Raw genomic sequence first — 25,656 nt, 5'->3', positions numbered from 1 at the left:
GGTGGAATCCTTTGTGGATTGAAGAAGTGGGTGGTGGGGGTGGACTGGGAAGTACTTTCATGACATTTTCAACCACTGTGGAAAAATGACAGACCATAGAAGATTTTAGTCAGAGACCTGATATGACCAGGTCAGCATTTGGAAAAACCATTCCATGACAATGTGGGGCAGGCTTTGAAAGGGAGTGGGGTGGAAGGTGAGAGCAGACCCACAAAACCTTTGAGGTGTTGCCATAGCGCTAAGCAGTCAAATGTCTGGTACCAGCTGGGAGGAGCTAACGGGAAGAGAAGAGCAAGAAGGAGGAGGCGAGGATGCCTCTCAGGAGTAAACCACCAGTTGTGCTTTCATCTCTCCATTCTACAATTATTTATTTGCATTACTATAAAAGCAACATCCCTTCTCTCTCTTCGTCCTAAAGACCTTCCCTGCAATTTACTGTAAGAATTGTGTTGATTAGCAGCACCTGATATAGTTCAGCTAATTATAACTTGATTGGCTTGTTGGTCTCTCTGCTTTACAACAACACGGGTGGGCCTTTTACTGGAACATCCCAGTTTGCCACTTCAGTGGCACCAAGTTTAGCAGCAGAGGATCTCCTGAGGAAGAGGAACTCGTTTTTTTTCCTGTCTTCAATTCTGGCACGCACCTGTGCTTTGTGAAAAAGGGTCACACATGGGCTATTCCCCTGGCAACAAAGGCCAAGCTGTCATCTTAAATTTTGGACCATGAACAGGCCCATGACTCTTCTGGTGGGAACTCAGGAAAGGCCACTCCTATGCGGGGACAGTGAGGGACGTGCTCCTCGGCGTTTTAAGTGCCCAGAGTCCTGGGGCTGGGACCAAAGGAATTGCCCCTGTCCATCACAGAGCCCTTTACTGACTTTGATGGCTCTGGAGGATGCAGAGAGAAGAAACACAATTAAGGGGGGAGGCCCTGGGAAGATGTCTGCCTGCTCACCATCTCTACAAAAATAACACATAGTAAAATCAGATTTTTAGAAAACTTATTTGAAGACATCAGTTCCAGACGAAAAGACTAATTGTACCTTCTTCCGTGAGTCCCTCTGTCTAGACTAGATATTATCAAGACAATTGTCTCGTATCTGAATAAGCTTTCAGTGTCCTGGCTCTGAAGAGGAGAGTATTTTCAAGGACTTCAATTTCATTACTGTTTAGGTCAGAAGAGGGCAAATAGGCATGACATCATAGTGTTCATCTAGGTTAGACAAAAAAAGGTCTTTGAGACAATGGGAAAATAGCTTACGTCTGACTACAAACTTCCTTAAGCAGAATGTTCAGAAATCAGCGTGTTTCCTTTGATGGGACTTGGTGGATGCTGTGGAAAGTTCTTATAAATATTCGCATATATCTCATGTCTAGTCTACTAGACATAATCTATTCTTCCATCATGACAGAATTTGCACTATCTGGGGGCTGTTGTCAAGACCGCGCTAGTCATTGTACAGCCCTGAGGAAAAGCGTTTCACTGAATCTGTCCCCACCTCTGCATTCTAGAAGGTGTGTCTGTTCTTCAGAGTAATTTCCTAATTCCTACAGAAGGATGGTCCCATTTGCCTCTCACCTCTTTCTATGTTTTTCCTTCCATGTGCCTTTGCGTTTCACTTGCTCATTGTATTTCATTTTAATAGTTCTGTTGAAATAGTATCAAATGTCTGTGAAGCCAAGATAGCTGGGTTCAAACCCAGGCTCCCCCACCTACTAGCTGAGTTGTCGGTATTCTCCTCTGTAAAAGAGGGATAATAATAGTGCTTCCCTCATAGGACACTGTGAGGATTTTATGAATATAGAACAGCCATAGGCTATTTTCCTGGTGGAGCCTCTACACCTGGGCTTCATTGACCTGGGCACATGTTGAAATTCCCTGGGGAAAGATCTTAGGCACAGCTTCCCGGGCCCACTACTGCCGGTTCTGATCCAGTCCATCTGGAGAGGGCCTGCTGCAGCCAAGTGATGTGATAGCATTTAGGAACCACTGCTTAATGCAGTTTTTGGCTTCTGTAGTGCTGTCCTCCCTTGTCCGTCCCTCCTATTTGCTCGAGCTTCTCTTATCTCGTATTAGCTCACAATGGCAAGCCTCAGATGTTGCAGAGGTTGGTTGATTTGCCTGCCCATGGTGACCCTTGAGAGGACCCCTTGTCTTCTTACTCAGCTGTTTCTTATTATACACTTCTGTTCCCTCCTCAGGATCTGTCCATGACCTCTACTCTTGGGGAAAAAAAATGCTATCTGGGGGCTCCAGTTAATCTATATTTGCTACGGTGGGAGGTGTTTCATGTCCTGGGCATTATTCATATGTGTGACTAAACCTAGTTTCAGGGCTCTGAACATTGCAAGGTAGGAAAACCTTCAGGGACTTGTTTAATGTAACTTCTGCAGAAGTAAGAGAGGTCTCGCTTTTGGCCAGCAGCATAGGAGTCATGCTAAGGTAGCCACTGATAGTGGTATGAAAAGTCAGATTGTTCTCCTGGAAGCTTGACTTGGGACAGAAGGGCAAACACGGCTTTCTTCTCTTTGCCTCACCTCACTGGATCCAGAGCCCTCTTTGGCTCTATCCAGGAAAACTCCCAAGGCAATGGGATGTGTGACCTTCCAGACATAAATTTGAAGAGCAAAAAGAAAGATGCAGAGGGTTTTAGGAGATTGGGACATAAGTGGAAGAAGGAGGACATATGAGGGGCACCTACAGAGGGGAGGAACTGGGAACCAGGCAGCCTCAGGGGCTGCATCCAGAATGGGGAACCATGTGTCCAGTAAGGAGGGGCTGCCGGATGGGCTCAAGGAGCTACTACTGATTTTCTGTTGAAGGTAGATCTTGTGTAGAATATGTCATAGGTGTCAGAGGGGCATGGCTGATGGAAAGATGCCAACACACAGTCCAGGAACATGAAGTGTCTCTCTTTTTCTTGTTTTTGTTTTTATTTTTTAACTGCCTCACATGCTGGATATGGAAGTTTCTAGATGAATTGGAGGTTGAATTGGAGCTGCAGCTGCCAGCCTATGACACAGCCATGGCAAGCCCGGGTCTGAGCTTCATCTTCAACCTATGCCACAGCTTACAGGCCATATCTTTAACCCACTGAGCAAGGCCAGGGATCAAACCTACATCCTCACAGAGACAACATTGCGTCCTTAACCCACTGAGCCACAATAGGAACTTCAGGAACATAAAATGTCTTAATGATGACATGATGACAGAGAAACTTCTGGAGTCAGGTAAAGCTGAAGACAGGGGAGCATGTGCTCAGACCTTGGCACCACCTATCAAATTTATTTTAGTGTAATTTTCCCTGCATAGCATCTCATCCTGAAATTTTCATGGCTGGACTTTAGTGAAGAACCTGTCAGCAGGATATCTGACCATCAGCAGAAAGACTCAAATTTACAAGTGATAGGGAAAAGAAAAAAAAAGGTATTTTTGGCTAAGGTTTTCTATTTTGTTAAATGTTTACATTTATTTTCAATTTTGAAAGGAAGAGACTTTGGGAGCCTCATAAATTTGGGTCTTTTATTGGGAAGTTGCATTTAAGGGGCACGAAAGGATTACCCTGGAATTTTGCCTTAAAATCTTCCCCACCCCATCCCATTTTCCAAAACGTTTTTCTTTAGGTGCCTCTGTTTAAGTGTTTGCAGAGGAGCCTGGGAAAGACATTAATATGCTTCAGTCAGCCTCTCTTAAATCAGTATTGGGCAATATTCCAGATCTGTATGGAGGAAAAAGGGTGCCTGGGAGTACAGAATACAAACCCCTCTCTGGAGTTCCCATTGTGGTGCAGCAGAAACAAATCCAACTAGTAACCATGAGGTTGCGGGTTCAATCCCTGGCCTTGCTCAGTGTGTTAAGGATCCGGCGTTGCCATGAGCTGTGATATAGGTCACAGACGTGGCTCAGATCTGGCGTTGCTATGGCTCTGGCATAAGCTGGTGGCGTAGCTCAGATTCGACCCCTAGCCTGGGAACCTCCACTTGTTGTGAGTGCAGCCCTAAAAAACAAAAAGCCAAACAAACGAACAAACAAAAAGAATGCAAACCCCTCTTGTTTGCCTACATAGCTTTGGACCCCTGAAACACTAAAGAGAGCCAGAAAAGATCTGGAGGTCTGAATATAAAAGAAGTTTTCCTCCTTCTCAACATAAAAGAAATGAGGGAAGAAGGTAGGCTTAGATGCTGAAGGAATGCAACACCTGGATGCCTAATCTTCACTTTTTTTTGGTGTTTTCTGTCTCCCATCAGCTAGGATAGGCTGAGTTCAGTGTTCCTTCCTGCTTTACATGGTATTTACTCAATCTCACTTCCACTAAACCCAGCTTGGATAGTCTAGAAGCCGTCTATTGTCTCTTTTGCTAGTTCCTCAGAGAGGGCACTTAAAAAGCCGAGTCTTGGAAATAATTCCAGAAGCGAAAGCCTCATTCTAACAGAGTTGACCTTCTGTTCATCTGCATTTCATTATGGTGAAGACCTTGCTGACCATAGAGCCCCCGGCTCCTTTTAGCATGTAATTTACCCTTATCAGTTTCTATAGTAGCAGGTGGGCATTTAGGGCATCTTTAAACTGGGCATATAATAAAGAGCTGTAACTCAGAGCATACAGGAAAATGGGTCTCTTTGGACATGGCAGAAATAAATGCAATGCCCTAAAGGGAATGGAAAAGAAAATCTATTTCCAGAACATTTGCATTCTATTAATGAGCACTTCAGGCCATGTACCCATTAACTTTGCATTCATTACAGCCCCAGTTGTGTTCTCAGAACCCACTTAGATGACATCCCTTATGCTTTTCTTCTCCCCCATGAAAAAGATGCTTCTAGGAGTTCCCGTCGTGGCGCAGTGGTTAACGAATCCGACTAGGAACCATGAGGTTGCGGGTTCGGTCCCTGCCCTTGCTCAGTGGGTTAACGATCCGGCGTTGCCGTGAGCTGTGGTGTAGGTTGCAGACGCGGCTCGGATCCCGCGTTGCTGTGGCTCTGGCGTAGGTCAGTGGCTACAGCTCCGATTCAACCCCTAGCCTGGGAACCTCCATATGCCGTGGGAGCGGCCCAAGAAATAGCAACAACAACAACAAAAAAGACAAAAAAAAAATTAAAAAAAAAGATGCTTCTAGAAAATTAAAGTGGCTTTAGCAACCTCAGTGCAGAGCAGCATGTGCAGTGCTACCCAGTGGCACCGACATCCACCCGGCACGCAAGCACAGAGTCTTTTGCACAAGGCACAGAAGGCTTGCTTCTGACTTGCTACCCTCTGGAGGGAGTCCCATTAGCACCACGCCAGCCTTTCATCTGCCGCCTTTCCCCAGCCCCTGAGTCTTGTCTCCCAGCTGGTTGACAAGCTCTGTTGTCATCACTCAGGGAAGGCCTGGTTTTCAAATGGCTGTGACCTCAGCAGGGAGCCCAGGGGTGGAGACTGGTGCATGGCTGGCACTCCCGCATCTCACATCTCATGCAGAATCAGAGTGTTAGGCCTGTGCTGGAGGATTTTTTTCAAAGTAGAAAAATAGCTATTTGCATCCTTCCAGCTAACACGAGGACCAGAATTCTGAGGTAAACCCTGCTTTCTTTTCTCCTGTCAGCCCTTGAAAGGCCCTTCTTCTGCCTTCTCCAAAAGCTTCTGTGTGCTATTTAATGCGATTTCTGAATGAAGTCAACATTCTACAAATCTTTGTGTCTGCCTATTTTTTTGTCTCTTCCAAAAATTGTCCAGAGAGAAGCACCTTGTTTCAATTCAATTTATACTGTGTGATGAGAGTCTTAAAGATATTCCTTTTTTTTTTTTTTCTCCAGTCTTTCTTAAGGTCCAAGCTGTGTCTGCGACCTATACCACAGCTCACTGCAACTCCAGATGCTTACCCCACTGAGTGAGGCCAGGGATCAAACCTGTGTCCTTATAGCTACTAGTCAGATTCGTTTCTGCTGAGCCATGACGAGTATCTTAAAGATATTCTGAATCTGATGTTGAGCGGGTCCCAAGCCGGCTACAGTAAGTCATGAAAACGGTATCCCATATACCCACATGACTACCGATATCATTATAAAAAAGGGGGGGGGAATGGCAGGGGGAAGTGGTGGCAATACTGTTGAGATGATAATTTCATTCATCATCCCAGCAGATGGTACGTGAGAAGGATGCTGTGCTGAACTGGCTACAGTGATAGGTAAGTGACATTCTATAGAATGCACATTCCTGGTAGTTTTCCTAAAAATCAATACTGTCCTGCTTTATGCCCCTCAAATATCAAAGACCTTGTCCTCTCTGCCTGAAACTCCACTAAAAATGGTTCTCATTTTTTAAAAGTCTTTTGTTTTTATTATTATTATTATTTTGGCTGCACCCACTGCATATGGAAGTTCCTGGGCCAGGGATCAAATCCAGGCTGCAGCTGAGACCTACACTGTAGCTGTGGCAATGCCAGATCCTTTAACCCATTGTGCCAGACTGGGAATTAAACCCGCACCTTCACATCGACCCAAGTGGCTGCAGTTGGATTCTTAACCCATTGTGCCACAGTGGGAACTCCTCATGGTTCTCATTTTTTAAGACTTCCTGACTATTGCTAAAAATTCCTGAGGGAGGTTCACATTAGGGTTCCTCAGTCATTTCCACCTTAATGTAAAGAAGCACTGGCCTTTTCCCTACAGAAGGGGTGTTGGGGGAGTAAGTATGGCTGTCTTTGTGTTCAGTCTTACCTGACTCTAGGTTCTAAGAGGAATTCTTTTTGCCTCTAGCTATAGAGATAATAGGTATCAAGAATTAGGAGATACCTGGAAAGGTTAAAAAGGTTTTTATTAGAAAGACGTTAGAAGAAATGCATGGGCCAAGAAGAGCTGGAGAGAGTTTTGAGTGGGGAAAGGAGAGTCAGTGAAAGAGGAAGATTTTTATGGAATGTTTAGAAGATTTAGGAGGATGCAGAAATTGCCATGAAGGACAGACGTGAATTTTCCATGAAGTTCTCAGTAGCAAAGACTCCTCCTCAGTCCTTGGGGCTGAAGTACCTTATTTACGCACTCATTTATATTCTTTAACCTACAGAGCATCCCTTCCCCCTCAGATTGTACATGCTTCAGAACTCATAAATCTGAACTTTGAGTGGGTCTATAGAGAAATAAATGAGGGATGTTAAAAAAAAATTTCCCCAACCCCTAAAAGCAAATGCCTTCCTTATCATGCCCAGGGTCCTGTCTAATAAGCCTTCTCAAGGGTCATCTGAATTCAGAAGGTTGTAAAGTTGTGTGACTTACTAATTCTCAATTATTTATTAGACCATTTTTACAATTTTGTAAGGGTAGCCTTTAAACTTTGCATAAAACTGCTCATGCAAATATTTTTGCCTACTGCTATGGAATGAATTGTGTCTCCACACCCCACTGATTTGTATGTTGGAGACCTAACCCCCAACATGATCATATTTGGAGATGGAACAGTTGGGAGATTATTCTATTTAGATGAGGTCATGAGGGGCAGTGTCATGATGAGATTAGTGCTTTTAAGAAGAGACATCAGAGTTTGCTTTCTCCCTCTCTGCCCTGGGAGAATGCAGAGGGGAGGTGGCCACCCTCAAGCCAGGAAGAGAGATCCCACCAGAAACTGCCCAAGCTGGCATGGTGATCTTGAAGTTCTAGACTCCAGAACTAAGAGAGAATACATTTCTATAGTTTAAACCACCCAGTCTATGGTAGTTTGGTATGGCAGCCTGAGCTGATTATGACACTGTTTCAGAGATAATTTGCCCTGTAAAAATGCAAATTATCTCTGAAAGTAGAAAAGAGAACCCCAAAGATAATGGTTTATTGTCCTGGGGTCAATAAATTAGTTTTGTATCTAACCAACAGTCTTATTCTTACATTTGTTTTTGCTTTCATTAACTGTCAAACACTATATTCTCTTATTATCCTTGAACTGGCTTTAGCATCACTTGAATGAGTTAAAATCAGAACTCTGACCAATACTCCGTATGTATTTGTGTAAGAATTGTGTTTTTAAATTTGAAAATAGTACTTTTGACACTAAGAGAATCTTTAGGAATTATGCCACATATTGTATAATATATTCCACTTTGGTATTTCCTTGTGAGACTTCAATAAAGATTTAAATTACTGCTGGGAGAAACAATTATGACATTCATATGTAACTGCAAAAAATCCCAAATAGCAAAAGAAATCCTGAGAAAGAAAAACAAAGCTGGAGGTGTCACTTTTCCTGATTTCAAACTCTATTACTAGAGTAATCAAAACAGAATGGTACCAGCATAAAAACAAACACATAGACCAAGAGAACATAATCAAGAGCCTAGAAATAAACCCATACCTAAACATTCAACTAGTATTTGATAACAGAGCCGAGAATAACCAGTAAAGAGTCCTTTCAATAGTGCTTGAAAATTGGATATTCATATCTAAAAGAATGAAACTAGACTCCCATCTTACACTACCCACAAAAACTAACTCAAAATGTATTAAAGACTTAAATATAAGACCTGAAACCAGAAACCCCTAGAAGAAAACATAGGTAGTAAGCTCCTTGACACTGGTCTTGGCAATGATCTCTAAAACTTGCCACCTAAAGTACAAGAAACAAATAAAATATAAACAGGGGGACTACATCAAATTAAAAAGCTTCTTCACAGCCAAAGAAACAATCAACAAAATAAAAAGGTGACCTATGGAAAGGGAGAAAATATTTGCAAATCATGTATCTGATAAGGGGTTAATATCCAAAATATATCAAAGAAAAAACTCACACAACTCAATAACAAAAAACTAAACAATCCAATTTTTAAAATGGACAAGGAACTTGAATAGATTTTTTTCCAAAGAGGATATTCAAATGGCCAACATGTGCATGAAAATGTGCTCAACATCATTATCATGAGGAAATGCAAACCAAAACCACAATGAGTTACTACCTCACACCTGTAAGGATGGCTATTATCAGCACAACAAAAGGTCCACCCTGTTGAGGACAAGGAGAAAGGGAACATTTATCCCTCGTTGGTGGCAATATAAACTGGTGCAGCCATTATGAAGATTCCTAAAAAAAACTAAAAACAGTACTATTCTATGATCCATCAATCCTATTCCTGAGTATATATATCCCAAGGAAATTAAATCACTGTCAAAGAGATATCTGCACCCCTATGATCATAGCAGCATTATTTATAATAGTCAAGACATGAAACAACTGAAGAGTCCATCAATGGATGAATGGGTAAGGAAACTGTGATATGTACACACACACAGAGGAAATCTTGCCAGATGTTACAACATGAATAGATCTTGCGGGCATTATGCCAAGTGAAATAGATAGGAAAAGATACATACTGTATAATCTCACTTAGATATGGAATCTTAAGTGAAAAAGCAACAACAACAACAACCAAACACATAGACACAGAGAACAGATTTGTGGTTACCAGAAGCTGAGGAGGGGGGTGTGAATTGGATGAAGGTGGTCAAAGGGGACAAACTTCCAGTAATAAGATAAATCAGTCCTGGGGTGTAATGCGCAGTGTGCTGAGTACAGTTCACACCACTGTATGGTCTATTTGAAAGTTACCAAGAGAGTAGGTCCTAAAAGTTCTCATCGCAAGGAGAAAAAAAAAAATTCTAACAACATACAGTTAAGGATGTTAGCTAATTTTTTTTTTTTTTTTTTTGCTTTTTAGGGCCAGTGGTACCCAGCACATATGAAAGTTCCCAGGTTAGGGGTCGAGGGTCAAATCAGAGCCATAGCTGCTGGCCTATGTCACAGGCACAGCAACACAGGATCCAAGCCGTATCTGCAAACCTACACCACAGCTCACAGCAACGCCAGATCTTCAACCCACTGAGGGAGGCCAGAAGTAGAACCTGTAACCTCATGGTTTCTAGTCAGATTCATTTTCACTGTGCCGCAACAGGAACTCCCAATGTTAACTAATCTTATTGCAGTCATTATTTTATAACACTTATGTATGTCAAATCACTGTGCTTTATAACTTACACAATATTATATGTCAATTATGTCTCAACAACCCTGGAAATAAAAAACAAATTACTTTTTGGATGTGAGATGGTAATTTCTTATGTATATAACACTATGTTGGCATTGGCTTTGAGGTAATTTGACTATATCAAGTCTATACCAGATTTTTCATTTTTTGTCTTTTAGGGCCAAACCTGCAGCATATGGAGGTTCCCAGGCTAGGGGTCGAATCCGGGCTGTAGCCGCTGGCCTATGCTGGAGCCACGGCAACGCAGGATCCGAGCTGTGTCTGTGACCTACACCACAGCTCAGGGCAATGCCGGATCCTTTACCCACTGAGCGAGGCCAGGGATGGAACCTTCATCCTCATGGATGCTAGTCAGGTTCGCTAACTGCTGAGCTACGACAGGAACTCCTATTCAGGTTTTTTTTTTTTTAAATCTGAGTTTGGGTTAATGTTTGAAATCCATCTGCCTACAGGCCATGAGATGAAATGGGCAAAGTACCAGGTAATATCTGACTGCTACAAGAAAATTAGTGTCTCCCTTCTCTTAGGATTGTTTGTTCATACAACATACTACTATTTTGTGACCCTTTTTAACTGCAACACTTTCCAGTGTGGATTGTGGTTTCTGATACTGATAAGTCCAGATTTTTGTGGATCAAGGCTGCCTTTTCTGTTATTTTCAATGATATTCATCCACTCACTTGGGAAATATTTATTAGGTGCACATGTTAGAGACTGTTCTGAGTTCTAAGGACAACACAGTGATCTAAACAGGTAACAATTCCCATCCTGTCCTCATGTAGATTATATTCTGTTGGAGAACACATGCAATAGGTAAACCAGTACAGTATGTTGAATGATGATTAGGTGCTAGTGGAAAAAAATTAAAGCAAAGAGGATGGGAAGTGCCAGAGAAGAGGATGAGGAGGTAAGTTGAGATATTTACAGTGGTCCCTGGGAATGTAACATTAAAACTGTTGGATTAAAACACTTTCGGAGTTGGAGAATTAGCAAAGCAGAAGAAGAGTGTTCCAGGCAGAGGGAGTAACAAGTGCAAGGGCCCTGAGGCTAGAACATACTAGGTATATCTGAGGACTTGCAAGGAGGCCACCATGTGGCATGAACAAAGGAGAAAGTAGCAAGACATGGTCAGCAGAGAACAGGGGGAGAAAAAACAGACGGTGTTGTGGGGCCTTGTCAAAATTTCACTTTTGCTTTCAATGAAAATGGTACTTTGGGGAGGTTTTTTTATAGGGAGCTTTGCCATCTAATGTTTGAAAAGAATCAGTGCTATATGGAAACTTGACTGAAGGAGAGGCAATAATCAAAGCAGGGAGACCAGATAGGAAGCCATTGCAATAATTCAGGTAAGAAACATCGTCAGCTTGGACCATAGGAGAAATAACGGGAGTGATGAGAAGTGGTTAGCTTCTGGATACATAGAGAAGTTTGCTGATGGATTAGATGCAGGGTCTGAGAGTGAAAAGAAGACATGTAGATGACTATGACTTCTGGCTTGAGTAACTGGATGGATAGAATTGCTATTTACGCAGCTGGGAGAACTACAGGAGGAAACCCTGGAAGGTAAGAAGAGGTGTTCCATCATGAATATGTTAAATATGAGATGCCTGTTATTTACCAAATGGAGATTTTCAACAGGCAGTTGGCACATGAGAGTGGGGTTCAGGTGAGAGGTCTTTGCTCTGAATATAAAGTGGGAAATCATCAAGGTGGGGATGGTATTTAAAGCCATGAGAAGAGATGAGCCTAGTCAGGGAGTGAGCAGAGATAGAGAAGATAAACGGGCCAACCACTGAAGCATGCACAATTTAGAAGCCAGTAAGATGAGAAACAGCCAGCAAAGGACTCTGAGAATGACTGGCTCACATAGAGGAGGGAAGCCAGGAAAGTGTGAAATCCTGGAAGTCCAAAGAAGACAGTGCCTCAGGAAGAAGGGTGTGATCTGCTCTGAAATGCTGTGAACCAATAAGACAAACACTGAGAACTGACTGCAGGATTTTGCAGACAATGGCTCTGGTGATCCTGATGAGAGCAGAGTCATTGGAATTGTGGCAGGGAAATCCTGATTGGAGTGTGCTTAATAGAGAATGGGAGGAGGAACTGGAGACCGTGAAGATCGACAATTCTTTCAAGGGATTTTTCTAAAAAAAGGGGAGGATGGGAATGGGAAGGTGATGTGGGATCAAGATATGGTTTTGTTTTCAAGATGGCAGCAAATACCAGCTATGCACACATGAGTCTGCAGTGTGTGCTCAGCTGGGTTTAACTAGGATGGCAGTTGCCCCGTGAGTACACTGGAGTAAAAGGGAGAGGCATATGGGACATGAGAGTATGACTGAGTGAAAATAATAATGAGCTGGGAATCTGAGCTAGATAAGAAGGGAGGGAGGAAGGAATGAAGGGTTGGAAGGATAGAGAAAAAGTGGTAAGAGCAACTGCTTGTAGCTATATCAAAGAGCTGCTGGAATTAACTAAGTTAATTTAACTAAAAATTAATTGTTTTTAGACAGGAGAGATAAACTGAAAGGCTGACTGAGTTGGAGAGGAGTTGCTGTTGATGGTAATGACAGTCCAGCATCTACCCATGGCAGTGGATGGGGGCAGGCAGGAGAGGACAAGGCCACTGCAGGACTGTGAGGCTGGGCAGGCAAGATGAAGCCCTGGTGCCAGCATGTAGCTTTCTGTTGTAGTGAGGGGTTTCCAGCTGGTGTCTCTTCTGACTCATCAGTGCCTTTGTCCTATGAGCTGTTATGTGTTGTGAATATTAGTCCCAAGACCGAGGAATTGAAGGGCTCACTACCGTGGACCATGGACTGAGACATTCCAAAGAACTTTGAGGGGGTATTTGCAGGCGTGAAGATGGGCTAAGAGCCTTCAGGGAAAGAGGGTCTGGAATAAGTGCACATCAAAACATTAGGCAGAAGGAGGAGGCCCAACCTCCAGGCTATCCCTAGTTTAAGCCCCTGGGGTGTTCCAGAAGGGTGAGCACAGAACTATAGGGTGAGAAAAACCCAAAGAAGAGCATTTCCAGAGGAGGAAAAAAGGCCCCCAAACGGAGCATAATCAGAAACAAATTATACCAGCTTCACAGTTTAGACTCGGACCAGCCCGAGCAATAGTATTGGTCTGTCGGCTAGGCTACATCTTGTGGCCATTTGAATGCCTAATTCATACCTGCATATAACTCATTCCAGAATCCCAGGGAGGCTGTGAGTCAGGCAGAAATCATCAGCCAAACCACTTAGCCCAGCAAAAAGGACCTGTTTTCTTCTGCTTTTGTTAATCTCTCCTTGATTTATTCCTTCCTCCTTTTCTCCTGCTGCCTCACTTATCAGTCAGCGCCAGGATAAGCGCTATCTGAAAGTTTTCAAGGTTCTCCTGGTCCTGCTTTCCTTGATGATAACAGCTGGGCCCGGGTGGTTTGCAGGCAGGCACATCCTGCTGGGTGGAGGATCCAGAGCTCTGGGGAAGGGGAAAGACGCCAAGGTTGAAGAGCTGATGGCAGACCAGGCTTGGCTACCCCCAACTGCCTTGAGGGGCCTCCCCAGGCCTGCGGCTGCTCTCCCGACACAGAGCAGCCTGGCCAGAGTCTGTGGCTTTCACCACACGGTGACTCAAGAATGGTGACAGAACTGTCTGGGACCATCAACCACAAAGGCACCAAATAACGCATGTCAAGGAAGGCAGTCGTTGCTACCAAGGCCTTTTATACCAATAACCCATGGCCACTGCCACCCACCCCCATCCTTCTATACCCAGACATCTGTCCTGCAGGATTTTCTCACCGTGGGCAGCTTTATGCTCCCCTCTTCTCCTCCCATTCTCAATCCTTCTCTCCAAACCCTTCACCCATTCTCACCATGTGCTCTGAAGTCACCATTTCAGAGAATAAGGGTTACAAGATGTCCTTCCAGCATCACAAATTGAAGCCTACCTTCTCCCAAAGGTGGATGTTTTCTTGCTTCCATCTCCAGCAGAGGCTGCCGTTTCTCCCACAGGCCCCTAGACAGGAGGCAGGGGTTGGGGTCAGGATTCCCAGATGCCACTTTTCCATGTGTAAACTCCGTGAAAGCTCATGCCACTTGAGTTTACCACTTCCTGTCTCCTATAAATGCCAAAGATCTAGCTCCTAAGTGTCCTAGCTCATACTTTTTCTCACTATGCCTAATCCTGACATAAATCTAGGATGTTTAAATGTATCTGTGGATGACTATCCAACACATGTGTTAACTTCCTTGACCTCTTCAAGTCTCAAAGCTGAGCTGGAAATGCTTCACATCAAAGGAGCCCAGACCTGAAAACTCCCTCACTATACCTGCTCTTTAAGAGACAATCAAGCCTCGGATGCCTTTCTTTTATCCTAATTCAGTGCTTCTCAAGCTTTAACAAGCATCAGAATCACCTGGAAGATTTGTTAAAACACAGATTGCTGAACTCCACCCCCAGATTTTCTGATTCAGTGAGTCTGGGCAGGGCTCAAGAATTTGCATTTCTGAAAGTAGCAAGGCAATGCTAACGCTACTGGTTTCAGGACCACACTTTGAGAACCACTGTCCTAATGTATGTGCCTAGTAGTTCCCAAATTATCTTCATGTGAGAATTACTGAGAAGCTTCAAAAAGTACGGATGTCTGTGCTTGCATCCCAGGCCCCAGGACTGTGGTTTAATTCACCTGGAATGTGTCTTGGACTTTGGACTTATAAGAGCTCCTCAGGTGATTCTACATACAGATTAAGTTTGGAAATCACTGGTATCAACATCTTCTAGCTTCCCTACCTCTCCTAACCCTCCTGGAAGATATGGTTAATCATCCAAACTATTCTTCCCACCTGGATATTCCTCCTGACTCCTTGTTTTTCATTTGTATGTTTAAGGGTTTTTTGGCTGCACTAGCAGCATACAGAAGTTCCAGGGGCAGTGGTTGAACCTGCGCCACAGCAGCAACCTAAGCTACAGCAGTTGCAGTGCTGGATCCTTAATTCACTGAGCCACCAGGGACCTCCTCTCCCCATATCCTTGTGTCAGCCTTCTCCTCCAGGGAACCTCAAACCTGTATCAGTCCATTTTCCCATTGCTCCTAAATTCCAGCCATAAAGTGCAGCTGGAGAAAACCACACAGCCCTCTCATTCTCTGACTCATCCTACTTGTCCTCAATCATTGATCTTTAAACTTAAATTTTGTTCTCTCTAGACTCCATCTCCCTCACTGTTAATCCCCAAACTTCACATTTTAATTCTGCTACTTGAACTCTTCAGATGACCTCATCGCCTACTTCATCAAGTAAAATTGATTCCACCAGGCACGCCCTCTTTCCTTTGTATACTACATCCCCCAAAATACTTTTATCTGTAGCTGCTTTCTTTCTGCCTCTTCATCTAAGAGGATGTATCCCTACTCCAGTTTCAGGTCAACGTCTCCCCTCCCCCCAACAATTGCCACACTTTGCTGGCATTTAGCATGGTTAGTGAGGCACTCATTCCCTACGCCTTCAACCATCCTTCTCTGCTGGCTCTGGCCCTCTCGACTTACTCTCTCCATTCTCTGACTCTCCCTCTTTTCCTTTTTGCTCAGACACAGTCCCAGCTTCCACCTGTCATCTCTTGCTGCCCACTGATGGCTGATTCAGGAGGAGGAGTAAACTCAGGTGCCTCTCGTAAAGATTTTTGAGTTTGTCATTCAGAATTCTTTTTCACCCCCTGCCTTGCCATGTGAAAAAGGGATTCTGCTTGCACTGTCAACACCACCACACTTCTCTTTATTTCTAGAACCTGACTTTGCTAAGTATGCTGAGGCACTAATGAGAAAGATGTCTCAGAAGCATGAAGCATTATATTAATGATACTTTTGTTTTCAACAAAAGGCAGGCATATAGCTCTCAGCACAAGAAAGAAACAACAAATCCAGCAACCCTTTGGAGAAACAATTGCCTAGGGATTTGAGGGTCTTCTATCCATGTGGTGACAACTCCAGCAGAGGCAGGGGGAAAAAATGAAGCAAAATGACAAAAACATACACAGGAAGCACAATTCAGGAAGGAAATCAACAAAGCAGACAAAAGAGTGGCTGTGTAGTTTTGTCTGCTTGAATATTACAGTTAAATCAAGCTGGGTTTAGGAAGTGTGCCTGCATTGGTACCGTGGCCCAGGTGACAGACTAGGGCTCTGGGCCCTAGGTGATACACAGTGGATGTCTGTCATCAGGGCTTTGAAAAATCTTAATGCTAATTTATAACAGAGTACTACTGTTGCTTCTATTCACAATGCAAAGTAGGGCAGGAGGGATAAAAGAGAAATATTTGGTTCGAATTTTCCTTTAAATATATATTTTAAATAATATTAAACATTATATTTGCATAAATTACATATTTGAATAGAATATTAAATATATTTATATACACATTTTTTTTTTGTCTTTTTGTCTTTTTTGTTGTTGTTGTTGTTGTTGTTGCTATTTCTTGGGCCGCTCCCGCGGCATATGGAGGTTCCCAGGCTAGGGGTCTAATCGGAGCTGTAGCCACCGGCCTACGCCAGAGCCACAGCAACTCGGGATCCGAGCCGCGTCTGCAACCTACACCACAGCTCACGGCAATGCCGGATCGTTAACCCACTGAGCAAGGGCAGGGACCGAACCCGCAACCTCATGGTTCCTAGTCGGATTCGTTAACCACTGCGCCACGACGGGAACTCCTATATACACATTTTGATTTTAATATAAACTAGTTGACATCAAAGTCATGACACAAAAGAAAAAATTGCTAAATTAGACCTTATCAAAATGTAAAGACTTTGTGCTTCAAAAGACAGCATTTAGAAAATGAAAAGATAAGCCATAGACTGGGAGGAAATATTTACAAAGCATATATCTGTAAATGATTTTTATTTAGAACATACAAAGAATTGTTATAATTCAAAGATAAGAAGATAGTCCAATTTTTAATGGGCAAAAGATTTGAATAGATATTTTATCAAAGATGTATGAATGGAAATCAGAACATTAAAAGATGCTCAACATCATTGGTCACAAGGTAATGGAAATTTAAACCACAATGGAATACAATTAAACACCCATTAGAATGACTAGAATCAAAAAGACAGAAGATACCATGTGTTGGTAAGAACATGAAGAAATTGAAATTTTTATGCATTGCTGGTTAGAGTTGTAAAATGATACAGCCACTTTGGAAAACAGTTTGGCAGTTCCTCAAAGAGTTAAATGTAAATTTACCATACAATTTAGCAATTCTCTCCTAAGAATCATTACAAGAGAAATGAAAACATATGTCCACAATAAAGATACAGATGTGAAGGTTTATAAGAGCGTTATTCATAACTATCCAAACTGGAAATTTAATACATCCATCAACTGGTGAACATGGTAAGTATTCATGAACAATATATGGTAAATCCATACAATGAAATAACATTCAACAATTAAAATGAAAGAACTACTGATTCATGCTACAACATGGATGAACCTCAAAAAGATTATCCTAAGTGATGAGACCAGATACAGAAGACTATATATTATATGTCTGATTCCATTTGTATAAAGTGTTTAGAAAGGGCAAATGTATAGAAACAGAAACAGACCAGTATTTGCCTAGGGCTAGGGGTGGGAGCTGTAATTAACTGTAACTGAGTATAAGGAAACTTTCTGAGGTGATGAAAATGCTCTAAAAATATAATTATTTTAATGACAAGTTGATAAAGATATCTTTCAAAAAAGTTAATGATTCATAGTTTTAAATATTACCAGTAAATCAATTTTTTAATTGCTAGAAATAAAACATGAATAAAGATCTTCAAAGATGGTGTAAGAAACAACCATTCCTCCCCCAACCCCTGATTATCACTTACTACATGCAAAGAAAAAGCTTTTGGGAGCTGCATTTGACCAGATTAATATGAGGAAGTGGCATCTACACCCAGACTGAAAAATCTGCAGTGCCCTGTCCTCACTTCCCCTTTCAAAGGAGCAGAAAGGCAGAGGCCCAGACAATCCGCAAATCAGATCATCATTCTTAAATAATATGGTAGCTAACTCATTTTTTGCCAGACGCCAGTTATTTTTGCCATCATCATATATTAGCTATGGTTAAATCCTGTCTTTTTCATCCTTAAAGGCCATCAAACAACATGGACTCAAGGCACCAGGAGTATTTTTTTGCCTAGGATTGTACTGAAAGTTGTAGGTGAAGTACCAGGACTAACTCCAAACTTCCAGGCATGAGGCACTCAGGCTGGGGAGCCATAAACAAAGCTGATGCGACCTCTGCGCTCAACAAATTTGGAACCTGGCTGGGAGAAAGCCAGGAAATAATTATTAGTTAACAATTAGTAAATGACAAAGGGCATGTAAAATCACGTTGAAAACCTCAAAATGTTAGACAAGGAAGTTTCAACTTGAACATTTGACCATTTTTTTAGAGAAAAGTCTGGATGCCTTGCATAGAGGCTGTGGCTGGGTAAATTTAAGGATTTGTTATGTTTCTGTGACAACCACTTATTGAATGATGGTTTTTAGTCTGTTTTATAAATTGCATGAATTACAAAGTTGTTTCATTTCCAAGATCTCATCAGTAAAGCTGAGCCGTGTGTGTGTGTGTGTGTGTGTGTGTGTGTGTGAGAGAGAGAGTGCTTGCATGCACAGCTGCAAATTTTTCCTTTTATTCTCTCTCTATTCTTTCTCTTTTTTCTTTTCTTTTTTTTTTTTTTTCTCTTGGCTGATGCACTCAGTTCTACAAAATGACAATGCTGGTATTGTGAGAAGTAAAGTCTTTCCGTAATAATGACTAAAAAGAGCACAAGACAAATTTCCCAGTACTGTGCATAAGCACATTGACTCGCCTTGACCTACTAAATCAACCAGAGGCCTTGGCAAGTTGTGCAAGGTGCTGAACTTGAGTTTCCACACAAAACCCAGCTCTATAAAGTGAAGGCAGACTACTGTCATGCGTCTTGACTCTCCTGATCCATACCTGTGGTGGACGGAATGGCCTCATGATTGATTCCTTTCCTATTGGAAAGTCATCCTGACTTTTGAATAAATATATGAAGTGTACACATTAATGATGGGCAGCTTATGCTTTTGCAGACAAATTTGCATTTGGCTCATATAGTGTTCCTATGGTCTTTAAAATATTTAGCAACTTGTAGAGATATGAGTCATTGTTTGTTTAACAGTCAGGACTGAGGTTGGGTATGAAGTGATGCAAATTAAAATACTGTTTTCTCCATCTGCTCTCTTTTACTCACATCTTATTGTATTTACAGCCCTCCATAGAAATGGAAGCAGTAACATCACACCTGACATTACTGAACCAGTCCTTTGTATGTATGAATGCTCCTGGGGCTAATGGGTCCATAAGCACCTTCCTGCTTTTTCTATTTGCACCTGCACCAGCCTAAAAGATACTCCAAGAAATAGGAGTTTTCCTTGTTTCCAAGGCCTAAATCCTACTTGGCCCTACACTGCCCCTGTCTCCTGGAAGGTCATACACTTAACTCAAGTTCCAAATTATATTATGAGGTTTATTTAATCAGAAACATTATCTGGACTTCCTTTTAGCTATCTTGTCTTGAAATGCAATACAAAGCAGAATATTATAATGTTATTAAAAATGATGCTTATCCTACTGCTTAACTCTGGGAAGAAAAAAATCAAGTTAGTTCTTTATTTTACAAGACATGCCAAAATAAATTCAAGTAATAAAGGCATTAAATATAAGAGTCTATCAAAACATAAAACTATTAGAGGGAAAGATAGCTAAATATTTGCCTGAATTATAAATAAGAAAGCCCTTTCTAAGGTTGTAATCAATTGAAGAAATCATAAAGGAAAATATTGAATTGAATACATAAACAGAAAAATCTATATATAAGTAGTTATTAATCAAATTAAAGAGTAAACAATAATATATATGTATATATAATAAAGTATATGTATTTTATATATATAAAGCATTTTATATATATAATGGAATATTATTCAGCCCTTAAAAAAGAAAACCCTGCCACTTGCAACAACATGGATGGACCTTGAAGGCATTATACTCAGTGAAATAAGTCATACAAAGACAAATACCATATAATCTCACTTATATGTAGAATCTGAATAAACCAAACTCATAGAAACAGAGTTGCCAGGGGCTGGGGGAGTGGGAGAAACAAGGAGATGTTGGTCAAAGGGTACAGACTTACAGTTAGAGGACAAATAAGTTCTGAGGATCTAATGTAGATCATGGTAACTATAGTTAACAATACCACACTGAACACTTGGGAGTTGCTAAGAACATCTGTTTCTAATTTTTTCTTTTTAAATCATTCTTAGGGCTGCACCCACGGCATATGGAAGTTCTCAGGCTAAGGATCAATTCGGAGCTGTAGCTGCTGGCCTATCCCACAGCTGCAGTAACAGGCAGGATTCAAGCAGTGTCTGCTACCTACATGATAGCTCACGGCAACACCAGATCCTTAACCCACTGAGCAAGGCCAGGGATTGAACCTGTGTCCTCATGGATACTAGTCAGATTCATTTCCACTGAGCCACAATGGGAATTCCTGTTTTTAATTTTTAATTTTAATTTTTTTCTTTTTTGGCCACATCCACAGCATATCAAAGTTCCCAGGTCAGGGATCACATCTGAGTTGCACCTGCAGCCTCCACCACAGCTATAGCAATGCCAGATCCTAAACCCACTGCACCGGGCCAGGGATCAAACTTGTGGCACCACAGAGACAATACTGGATCCTTAACCTGCTGCGCCACAGCGGGAACTCCTAACTTTTTATTTTTAAATTGAAGTATAAATTTATAAAATTATGTTAGTTTCAGGTGTACAACAAAAGTATTCAGTTATTACAAGATATTGAATATAGTTCCCTGTGCTGTACAGTAGGTGCTTGTTTATTTTAAATATAGTAGTGTGTATCCATTAATCCAAGCTCCTAATTCTCCCTCTTCCACTTTCCTCCCTTGGTAACCTTAGTTTTATTTTCTATGTCTGTAAGTCTATTTTTGTTTTGTAAATAAATTCATTGGTATCATTTTTTTAGATTCCAAAAATAAGTGACATCTTGTGATATTTATCTTTCTCTGTCCAACTTACTTCATTTAATATGACAATCTCTAGGTCCCTTCATGTTGCTGCAAATAGCATTATTTCATTCTTTTTTTTATGGATGAGTAATAGAACATTTTAAGTATTCTCACCATACAAACAAAAAGATAACCATAAGGTGATGGAGGTGTTAACTATTATAGTGGTAATCATTTATATATGTATATCAAATCATCATGTTGTATACTTGAACTTACGTGAAGGTATATGTCAATTATATCTTAATAAAGCTGGAAAAATATTTAACAATATAAAAAATGCATTTGTAGTAGAAAAGCAGGATTTAAAATACAAGTACAGTATGATTACATTTAGGTAAAAACAAATCTTACCTGCAGAACTAGAGATAAGAAAATATACCCAAATGTGACTATAGTTCGGTTTGGATGGTAGGACTGTAGGTGGCTTTTTTTCTCTTCTTTTCTATATGGACCAAAATGTATTGATGAACTTTTACAGTATAAAAATGTTGTTAACCTTTTGTTGAATAATTCATACAACAAATATTGATTTTTTAACTAGTACGTGTCAGGTCCTATGTATGCTGGTTGTTGGAGATTGTAAAAGTGTTATGACAAAGCTGTCATCATGGAGGAAATCACAGCTAATATAGGCGAGGAAGAAGGAAACACATGATTAAAATATCTAATCATAAGTTCTACAATAGAAAAAGCAGCTGGGTGCTATTGCTGCTATTGGGTCCCAGAGGCAGGGCAACTCATTTAAGTTGGCTTGGAAAGAAAGAGGGAGCAGGGGAATATTTCACATGAAAGGGACCAAATAATGACATGCTGTGATGGAAGTTTTGAAAAAAGGGTTTAGTATGTCACATGTTCAGATGGCAATATCTTTTTTTTTTCCTGTCTTTTTAGGTGCGGCATATGGAAGTTCCTAGGCTAGGGGTTGAAGTGGAGCTGCAGCCGCCGGCCTACACCACAGCCACAGTAACACCAGATCCAAGCCACGTCTTTGACCTACACCACAGGTCAGAGCAATGCTGAATCCTTAACCCACTGAGTGAGGCCAGGGGTCAAACCCTCATCCTCATGGTTACTAGTTGGGTTTGTTATCACTGGGCCACGATGGGAACTCCCAGATGGCAATATCTTAATAATGGTGACTGGCACATGAAATGCATACACAAGAGGATTTTAGGATGACTTACAGGCGTCTGTCTTACAGGTGCAAGTATCCTTTTAAAAAGAGAGGAATCTTGTAGTTCCAATGTGGTGCAGCAGGTTAAGGATCCAGCGTTGTCTCTCCAGCAGCTTGGGTTGCTGCAGAAGCTCACATTTGACCCCTGGCCCGGCAACTTCCATATGCTGGCAGGTATAGCCAGGAAAAAAAAAAAAAAAGAGGGAGAGAGGACTCCAATTTGGGGGCAAGAGCTTGCCCCCAGTCTTGGCCATGTTGAGCTGGGTATACCCATGGGATAGGCTAGTGGAGATATCTCATAATATGCAGAGTTTGGGAGAGAGACTCGGGCTGGAGACAGAAGCAGAGGTTTCAATTGTAAATTTTGATGAAGGACCCAGGCAGGATACAGCATGAGAAATAAAGAAGAGAGCCCGGGACAAGGCTCAGAGGAAACAGACATTTAAAGAGACATGTGAGAAGAAGCGCTCAAGGAACTAAACCCAGGAGAGAGTGAGTTCCAGAAGCCGAGGGAGACAGAGCTGTAGTTCTTTCGCTATGGAAAGAGAAGAAGAAGAAGGGCTTTGGCCGCTTCAGAGAAACTATCCAATCTGCATATGAAGGGCAAACAAGGCAGGGAGAGATGCTGGCAAGATGGGGAAGAGGAAATTGGGGGAAGGGGAGAGAGTGTGGGTGGCATCAAGGCATTGTAAGATCCTGGAGTATGTTACTAAAGGCAAGAGAAAACCCACATATGCCAGAGGTTCGGGCAATGGTATAAAGGCAAGCAAGACATATATCCCTGGCTCTTCCCAAATTTAAGACGTTAGGGAGACAGCCAACCCCCAAATGACTAACTAAAGAATATCTTCTTTCCTTAACCTTCTTCCAAACTTAACTCATGGTTACAGAATGTAATGTGTCAATTGAATGGCTGCCAGCAAAAGATGCCTGGCCATCTGAAACCTGAGCCAAGAGCCCACCCAAGCTCAGATAATGTCATCGCCAAAGAGGTCCTCGTCCTCTGTTACATTCAGTCACACCTCAACTGCTCTGCTGCCAGACCCATTAAAAGCTCTCTCTTCCCAACCACCCTGGACTCCGGCCAAGACAATATTGTCATCCATGAGTCTCTGATATATTTATCTGTCTTCCTGATAGAAAAAGCAGCGTCCATTTAAAGGACAAGTACATACAGATCTGCTCACTTCAGGTGTGCAGGCCATGATTTTTGGAAGCCTGCCTGGAGCTGAAGCAAGGCCAGCAACACAGCAGGACTGCGACACGGTGGGTGGAGGAGAACAGATGTGGGGGTGGGGTGGGAAGCTACGATGCCTGTTCTGTTGCTCCTGTAGTAGGTGTCTGCATACTTCTCCTGGTACTGACACTATGTTGTGGTTCCTAGGGTATGTTTCTTAGATCCCTATAAGATAAGGCAATTGATCAAATCTGCTCTTTGGTCTGCCCCACAGATTCCTGTTGCAAGACATGTTTCCTTGAAAACTCCATCTTGTCCTTCTTTACTTTATCCCATCTTCTTGTCTTACTTTCCTTCTTGGAGAAACAGTCACAGTGCTGGTAAATGACTTAAGTTTAAGAGCAAAGACCTAAAGGCATAAGTGACTTAAGCTTAAGAACTGTTATGTGCCTAGAGGTCAGAGTAAGAGCTTAACCCTTTACCACCTAAGTGGCTTTCTAAACAAACCCTGTATCATCCACCCATAGCCACTCCTCACTTAATCTCACAATAAAAGCAGTGTGGTTTCTTGAGGCAGTGTGCTCTTGGTCCCTGAGACCTTGAGTCCCGCGCTCTTGGTCCCTGAGACCTTGAGTCCCCCGGCTCCCACCTTTACTTAAGATAAATGTCTCTGTGTCTTGTTTTATGTTAACTATTTTTCCTTAAGTTCCACAGCACCCATTCTTCCCCATCCTGCTGAGCTGGCCCCGGCAGATTCCAATGCACAGTACTTTGTACAGCCCAGGTCCTTTCCCCCCTTCTCCCTGCTTTGAATGCAGACATGATGTATGGAACTTGAGAGGCCATCTAGGGGGCCAAGAAGTAACAAACACGAGGGAGAGAAAGGTCAAGAACATCATTAAGTTTCTCTCCATGATATCACCAAGCTGTTGACTCAATGCCAGCCTCCAGCTCATGCAATCTTTTGTTGTGAGAGAAAGATAAATTTTTGGCCTAAGCCCCTTGTAAGTTAGGTTTTCTGTTTCCTGAGATTCAATGTAATCTACCCAGCATCTGTTCTCCCACTCTCTTACTTGAAGAACTCCAACTTCGTTCCAATGTCCATCTCTCCCCCATGTAGCCACGTGCCTCATGTGAGGCTGAATCTACCTCCAGTTCTAACGGTGGCAGTCACTGGCCAAGTGTAATCCCATTTCTCTTGCCTGTGTGGAGTTAAGGGACCACTGAGAGATGGAAGCTGAAATCTGTTGGGGCTTCTGGGGAAGCCTCTTATGATAAAGCACCAAGAGTCTGTCTCTTCTTCTTAAGACTATTGTGGCAGGTGTCCTGGTTTGGCACCTAAACTGTTGCAGACACCTTACTACTCCACTGATGATGCCAATACAGAAGATGGTGGGGTAAAGAGAATAAAATAGCCTGGCTCCTTGTAGACATTGTTGCTCCACTTAATCAACCAGCCTCTCAGGCTGCCTTCCTGTGCTGCCACAATGTCATTCTTTATTCTTTAATGCAGTTTGAATCAGGTGTTTTGTTACTTGCTCCTGAAAGTATCTTTACAGATAATGAAGGTAGTTTTGAAAGATGTGTTTGGGATGAGCTAACTCTAGCTTTTAAGGAAAGGTAGATAAAGCATCGACCAACGCACTTAGCATTTTTCCAATGCTCTTGAAGGTTTAGATAGAGAGAATGGTTTAGATACAGAGAATGGTTTAGATCAAAATGTATTCTGAAGCAAATGTTAATTTTATCATGGTCAGTTTGACCCAGCCAGAAGAATGCTCAGATTTCTTAAACTTGTTTCCCTAAGTAAGGTAGAGAAATTGAGCAAATAGATAATCTCACTGATGAGGCTTTAGTGGGCAAGGAGACAATAAGAAATAACACACTTAGTGTTAAGATAAACTGGTGATTCTTTCCTAATGGGAGCTGGGGCTGCTACAGTTGGTATTTCCCTGATGCCTATCCCTCTCCCACTCCTTTCTGGAACCATAAAGATGAGGGCCCTTGCAAAAGATCTGTGGTTGGTACAATGAATACTAATTAATTAATACTAGTGATTAATACTGGGTCTCAGGGTCATTTTGCCCCTAGAAGAGGAATGCCTTGAAATCTGCCAGGTTCATATACCTGGCACAAAGCCGGGTACACAAAAAGCACTCAAAACTCTGTGTTTAATGGATGAGTGAGGGAGGCCAGGCAAGTGG

At 42.0% G+C, this 25,656-nt stretch overlaps 1 long non-coding RNA gene across 1 annotated transcript in view; it reads right to left on the bottom strand.

Annotated features, from left to right (window-relative positions):
- Window positions 1-25,656, bottom strand: part of LOC146406931 (uncharacterized) — a 92,484-nt gene that overhangs the window by 9,808 nt on the left and 57,020 nt on the right. Inside the window, exons 4-5 of the long non-coding RNA XR_014818894.1 lie at window positions 13,935-14,002; window positions 13,175-13,462 (exon numbers count right to left, since the gene is read on the bottom strand). This is a non-coding gene — a long non-coding RNA (uncharacterized LOC146406931). The remainder of the gene's footprint in view (window positions 1-13,174; window positions 13,463-13,934; window positions 14,003-25,656) is intronic.

Source organism: Sus scrofa, chromosome 1 (genome assembly GCF_054392235.1).
Source record: "Sus scrofa isolate SSC_HxYL_T2T_F1_AM1 chromosome 1, Sscrofa_HxYL_maternal_Yorkshire_Landrace_v2.0, whole genome shotgun sequence".
NCBI lineage: Eukaryota > Metazoa > Chordata > Mammalia > Artiodactyla > Suidae > Sus > Sus scrofa.
This window is presented reverse-complemented; position numbering and strand designations above follow the sequence as displayed.